A 7392-nucleotide genomic window follows, 5' to 3' on the forward strand; every position below is an offset into this window, starting at 1 on the left:
GTCATGCAAGTGGACCCTTCACCCATTTGAAGGTGGGCCCCACAATCAAAGCCCTTCCAAACAACCCCTCAATCACCCATTTAAATTGCAATGCATTGTTTGGGGATATATTTATCTTTTCTTCTATACCATTGCAGTTAGAGATCTTCCTTAGCTCAGGAATTGTTTGCCTCTCTATTTATTCATTGGTTACAGGGATCTTTGGCGTGAATCTCCCATATACATGGAATCTAAACCTATAACCTATAACCTAAACGTCGGGCCTCACAATCAGGTAACTCATGCTGCAATGGAATTCTTCACAGCAATTACTGGGATCTCCTTGAACTTTGTTTGATATGCTCTTCCTACAAACTAGGACTTTCTTTTTTATTGCTGGTATCTCCTTCCAACTTTGTTTGATGTGTAACTTGGAATTTTCTTTTTTTATTGGTAGGTGTTGCTGCAACTTTGTTTAAAGCAAGCCATTTCATATTTCTGGTGTGGCCCTATTTAAATCAAGGGTAGGCATCCCCTCTCACATTGTTCGCTTATGTTGTGGCCCACTTAACTGTTAGATCAGGTGGATTTAGGTAATGTGTGGTGATGCATCTGATAGATAGGGTTGATGGCCTTCATACATCAAGTGGGTGCCACATACCAGTACCTAGCATAGCTGGGATGAGACCATGATGATGATGACGGCCAATCTTTCTTTTTCTTTTTCTTTTTTTTCTTTTTTTTGCTTCCATTTGCTATAGTATAACATTGCAATCAAATTGGAGGTGGCACTGCAGTCTATTATTTGGCCAACTCCTTGGGTGGGCCACTCTTGAAAAATGGTGCAGACCGGTATGTCTCTAACACACACCGCCATTGCTGTAATGTAGAGAAGTTTAAATCAGACTTGATAAAGATAGCTATGACCACTTTGAGTTCAAAAATACTTTCCCAGGACAAGGAGCATTTTGCTAAACTAGCTGTAGATGTTGTCATGAGGCTTAAGGTAAGTATTTGACTGAACTTTTTAGATGGTATACCATGCTGGTAACAATTCATGCTATGGTATACCATGCTAAACTGAATTAGAATGCACTACTTAACTAGAATTTAATGTTATTTGACAATTTGATTTCCCATCACCTCTTTGCTACAATAGTTGCCTCTTCTCGTTTGTTGCAGAAGTGTAAATCCTGTAATTATTGTTGTGTAAGCTAAAACTTACCCCATTAAGAGTGTTTCAATCCTCTAGTTTATTGTTTCTCATCCTTTCTTATATGCCTGAGGATACTGTTGTCACTTTGTTCTTCCTTCTTTTTTTTGTATACTATTGAGGATTTCCCCTCTAGTTCATGGTAGTTGGCAAAAACTAAAAAATTTTGTTCCCACTTCTTCTCGTACTATGTTTCAATGTTTAAAGTGCTGGGTAATTCGTACGAGGAGAGATTGAAGAGGTGATTCATGGCATTTATGTGAGATATCTAGGTGATTCATCAGGTAGGGGTCAATGTAAACATTTCCATGGCCCAGAAATCAAGCTAGTCCACTCTTCTGTAGAAATGTTTCCTTGAATGAGACCTGAAAATTAGGGTTTGCAGGGATGGTATATTTTGTTGATTTCTGATGATTGTTGGATGTTGGTCTTGGATCTGTTCAATCTAGTGGGCCGCATTTGGATCTGATTAGATTGGACAGATTTGCTGGAAAAAAAAAGACTTGGAGATGCTAGCTGGGTCTCTATTCCTTTTCTAGTTTTGGTTTCATTCTCTTCATTAAAATTCTTTATTTGCTTCTTATTTTGGTTTCTAGGCCTGGAACTGTTGCTTATGGGTAGTGATGTGATTTTCCTATAAATTTCTAGAATTTTATCTGTTGTTCATGAGCACACACCCATGGGGACATTTGTTATTCCGACATGAGTACCAGCCATTGCAATTTCATGCCACCACATATTCCAACTTGGGTCTTCTACTCGTCTCTTTTTGTAGATGTCTGTAGTTGGGTCCTTCTAACATGGGCTGTGCTTTTAGAAATAATCTGATGGCTTAAGAAAAGTTAGGAGCAATCTATCTGTTTCACTGTTAGGGGCCCACGTAATGACTGGATCAACTTGATTTGTTGGCTAGGTTATTTACATGATATGACTTGCCTAGTGGATGGCTTGGATCTCAGACCTATGTACCATGTTGGGACATCTGATGGCATGACGACGAGATGCCTTATATCAGTGTATTGTAATTAGCAAACCTGGCTTTTGTGAATATATTTACATGGTGTTTTAGATCCATCGATAATTTAGCAGTGAAGATGGGATTGATCCATTGATATCTGCCCACGACCATTTCGAGCTTCTTGCTCTCCCAAGGTATTTGTGGTCATCATAGAATTTAAAAGATTTATAACAAGAAATCAGCATTACCTAAGGGTGCATTCAGATGCTCAGTTGCAGGGAATGACAGTGGTTTGATATTTTGATTCATTAAAGTGGAAACGACCAATGTGCAGCTAGCTCCACTCCATTCATAAGAAGGGACTGTTCCACAAACTGAAACTGAGTCATTTTTTTCCAATATTAAGCACCTGGAATTGAAATAAGTTATTTTTCCTCTATATGAATTAAGTTCCTCATTGAGTCATTGTGAATTAAATTATTATTTTTTCCTATATATTGGATTTCAAGTAGTTCAGCTCACTTGAGCATCCAAACATGCCTTGAACTTATTATCATCATTATTTCTGAGGTTGGACTAAGTATTTCACTGTTGCTTACATCCTTGTTCTATTTTCTTTTTTGCGTAATAAAATTTCACTTTTGATGTTTCACTTGTTTTTTCTTTAATTTTGAACTAATTTGGCACTTTTTGTAGTTCAACATATTGATGGTCTGCATGTTTTTTCTAGTTACTCTATATGTTTTTTGGTTTGGTTTTTGTAATTTTGAATGAATTTTGTACTCTATATTTAAACATATTAGACTCCATTTGATCATCACAAACCAAATGGAGCCTAAGCCCCTTTTTAACTCCGCCAATGCAACTCCTTGCATTGCCAGTCCTAAGCCCGGGTAAAGGAGGAGGGAGAATGAGCATCAAGGAGAGTTGTGTACTTTTCATTCATTTTCTGAGAGGCATTTTTAAAATGCTTGATGGTTAATTTCGTGAGTTTTTCTATAAAACGTATTAGTAATGGCTTCTTCTACTATCATTTGAGGACCTTAAAGGCCCAACTAACTTGAGATTTTTATATGCAAGCTGATGTATTTTTAGCCCCAAAGATCAATGTTGCCACTACAAGGTTCAATATTGAAATGGTAAAGTTTTTAACTATTTATTTTATCTTTTTTTTTCCTGTTCTTCATAAATAATTTGATGTCTTAGCCTCCTGTCATTACCAGCTAGTTTTGTCACTATTTGTATATATGTCATCTCATGAGTCTTACTTTTTGTAATTTTCTTACCCTTGTAGTGATTATCAGAAGCAGTGGGCCATCATTGAAAGATTACCCTTGTAGTGAGTCCAATCAAGGTATGGATAATAAATGGTTTTAATTCATGGTAAATGGTACCTTTTATTGTGGATCACCCCTGGACCAAAGACCTGGAACCTTTTGTTGTTGTAAGTTCGTTATTAGTTTGTTTCTGTATTTGTGTCGGAGCTATCCGGATGTTGAGTGGGGGTCCGTGGAAGGTGGGAACCGCTGTTATGACTATGATGAAATTGTTCATTTCCTATGGACAACAATATAGGTGGCCTGGCCATTTAGACAGGCCCGTGTTTATGTATTATCTCGAAATTAATGAAGCAGATCCGGATGTGCGTTGGAGCTATCCGAATATTGAGCAGGGGTCCTTGGAAGGTGGGAACCGCTGATATTTATTTTTTCCCTTCATCACTGTCTGTGTGATCTTGTGAATAGGTTGGATGATAAATAAACATCACTACAGGCCCTAGAAAGGTTTCAATGATAGAAATCATTATACCCACTGTTTCTTGTAGTATGGTCCACCTTAGTTTTTGGATATGATTCAATTTTGGTTTCAACCCCGTAAATGATCTGGAAAAGCAGATGGATGGTGTAGATAAACTACATATATTTATAGTGGGTACAATGATTTCCTAACCCTAAACCTAACTTGAAAACCTAAATCTAAACCCGAACCCGAACCCGAATTCCTAAACTTAAACCTATAACCTATAATCCTAAACCCTAAACCCCAAACCTATAGCCATTGAAATTCGATTGTTAAATGTTGCCGTATCGCTTTGTGTTTGTTTCGATTCCGTTCTTTTTATTTGAATTTCTATTGTGATTTTGATTTTTATTCTGATTCTAATTGTTCTAGTTCTGATTGTGATTCTGGTTCCTGTTTTTGCAGTATTCTTCTCAAAACTTATAGTTTATTATTTTTGTAGAATACAATTGCTTGGAGATTTAGTTTCATTGCTCCTCTCACTGTATTTTCATTTCTTCCTATATAATGTTACACAAACCAATAGTCCATCAAACCACATTACTCATGTTGGATTTTGCCATAGTTTAGAAGATTAGCAGGTACATTTTTTATAAGTGTTTTTTTTTTGTCTTTCTTCCTTTTGAGATGTGTATAAAGGCATGCTTGTTTGATTGTGTCTACAAATGTTTTATACAGGCTGACAAGCTAAAGAAGTCATTGGAGGATGAAATTCATTTTCTCAAGGGAAGGGTTTCAGAACTTGAAAGTGATCTTGTGTCAAAGTCCACAGAAGTTACATCTGCAGTTTCAGGGAAAGAAGAAGTTATATCTTCTGCATTTGCTGAAATTGAACGTCTGAAGGAAGAAAATTCTGTAAAAACATGAGCATTATTGCATTATATGGAGGGTGTTTACTGTGTTGGAGTGTATTTGTTTCTTGCACATGAGGGCACGCCTTAGTTGTAATTCTTATGATAGGATGAGCAAAGTGAAGCATTGTTTATTTAGAAATGTGAATGTGGAATGCATTGTATGATTTGATAGCTATTTGTAATAAATGCATCATTTTTTTTCCTGATTGCATTTTATGTACTATTCCTATTAGCATTAAGATTAGATGAGTTATCAATCACAGCAGGTTCTTGCAATGGAAATCATTATTACAATTTTTTTTAAAATAGCTACGAATTTTGGCCGTAGCTATTATTCTGAAAACCATAGCTATTGCTAACTACAGCATATTCCTACAGATTTCATTCCACTTTTAGCTACTAATATTATCCGTAGCACTAGGAACATTTTGCTACGGAAATTATAGCTACTGCTTTTTTCCGTAGTTAGTGATATCTACTGCTACGGATCTAATCTGTAGCCGTAAGTATATTTCGCTACAGAAAGTATAGCTACGGCCTTTATCCGTAGCTACTGATATCTATTGCTACGGATTTAATTTGTAGGTGTAGCTACATTTCGCTACAAAAATTTTTGCTACGGCTTTTGTTTGTAGCTACTGATATCATTGCTACGGATATAATCTGTAGCAATAAGTTTTTAGACCTTTAGCTACCCCACCAATAACGACGGACATGCTACGGACTATATCCGTAGCAAAAGGTCTTTAGCTACGATTTTTGGCCGTAGCCTTTGCCCGTTTTTCTTGTAGTGCATAGATGAAGCTTTGAAACATTTAACTATTGAAGCTTGAAAGATTGAACTAACACTTGGTGTTAAACTTGAACTTAAACTTGTATATCTCTTGATCTTACATTTGAAGTTCTTGAGGTAAAGACCTTTGTTCTTATACATGAGATGCATGATCTTAAATATGTAGATGAGCTACACAAGACAGATTCCAAGAGGTTTTGGCACTACAAAATTTGACAATCAAAGGAGCTAGAAAACATAACGCTTACACATTTAACTATCATCGTGCATCAATATGGACATTTAACCAACATTGCTCCCAAGGAGTGGCTCACATGGAGCTAAATGTATAGTGGGCCCATGGCCTCACACAAGGGCCTAATATATATCACCATGGGCCTCACTTAAGGGCCTAATACACATCATGATGGGCCTCACTCGTGAGCCACATATGCATCACATTGGGCCTCACCATATGGGCCTCATATATATCACATCGAGCCTCACACATGGGCCACGTATACATCGCATCAGCCTCACACATGGGCCATAATACAACACATCAGGCCTCAACATATGGGCCTCTTATTCATCACATCGGGTCTCGTCCAAGGCCACAAACACATCACAATGGGGTTCATACACGGGCCACATTACATCAAGTGGGCCGCATTGCATGGGCCTCATATACATCAAGGTGGCCCTGCACATACAACCGGTGGGCCCTATTTTTGGGCCTCCCACAAAGTACCATAGAGGGGCCCAGGAGGTTACAATGGTGGGCGTTAATCCCTGCTGTCTAACGGCATCCGGATCGGGCTGCTGGACGGCGTGGATTAAATACATCATGGTGAGCCCTACGTCCAGATGGATGGCATAGGTGAAATGTCACACCCCAAACTTGGAAATCAGGCTCACAAAATTTTCGATCACCGAATTTGACACCGACAACCTCCGTAGTACCCCATTCTCGGCTCTCGGCATCTATACACCAGGTTTCGATCCTAGGATCCTACAAGGAGGATTTCAAGCATGATTTTGATTCAGTATAAGCATAACTCACGAACAATAACCACAAGAACACCATCACAAAATCCACTATAATCAAAAACTTTGAATACAGTGCGTATAAAGGGAAATACAAGATAATGATAATGACAGAAACTCCAAAAGCTCGGCGGCACACTCCAACTGTGACAAGGCTACGGCTGCGTCCTGGCATCACCTACACGCATCAATCGTGCATAAGCTTATAGAAAGCTTAGAGGGTGGCGTAAGTGTGTGCGCAATATAAGCATGCTCAGAATGCAAGGTCAGAGAAATGCAGAATCATGCTGATGAGTACATGAATGCAATCAACCGTACCAAGGCTATGTGGTGTAAGATATGAATGCTATCAGTCATGTCAAGACCATGCGATGCGAGATGCAGTTCAAGCATGCCAATCCTCATCATATATCAGTACAGTTCTCATTCTGGATAATTACTGAGGTTTAGTACACTCCAAATGGCACTATCGCTCTCCTAGTCGTACAGTCCAAGTTAGCGTAAGAAACTTCACGTCCACCTGGCTAATAGTCTACCAATACCTATCCGGCATGTTGATAGTGGACCCATTCACGAGCTAGTCAAACTCAGCCTAGTATTGCCCCTTACTCTCGGGCAAGTAAGGCCACACCCCTTTCCAACTGACCATGACACAGTAGGAGACACGGCCTCCTGGTATTTAGCCCTCGTGTGCTCATGTATCCACTCGGTCTCGACGTTGGAGTCATTCTCTGGTACCATTGAGTTTAGGAATTTTCACCCAGAGACA

The 7392-nt window shown here is 38.6% G+C and overlaps 1 long non-coding RNA gene across 1 annotated transcript; it reads left to right on the forward strand.

The window, feature by feature from the left end:
• Positions 1-2926: 2926 nt before the first annotated feature.
• On the forward strand, positions 2927-5010 carry LOC131244545 (uncharacterized). Its single transcript, XR_009170370.1, has 3 exons — positions 2927-3289; positions 3445-3504; positions 4629-5010. It is a non-coding gene; the product is annotated as an uncharacterized LOC131244545 (long non-coding RNA).
• The last annotated feature ends 2382 nt before the right edge of the window (positions 5011-7392 follow it).

The sequence above is a fragment of the Magnolia sinica genome, chromosome 4 (assembly GCF_029962835.1).
Source record: "Magnolia sinica isolate HGM2019 chromosome 4, MsV1, whole genome shotgun sequence".
NCBI classification, from domain to species: Eukaryota; Viridiplantae; Streptophyta; class Magnoliopsida; order Magnoliales; family Magnoliaceae; genus Magnolia; species Magnolia sinica.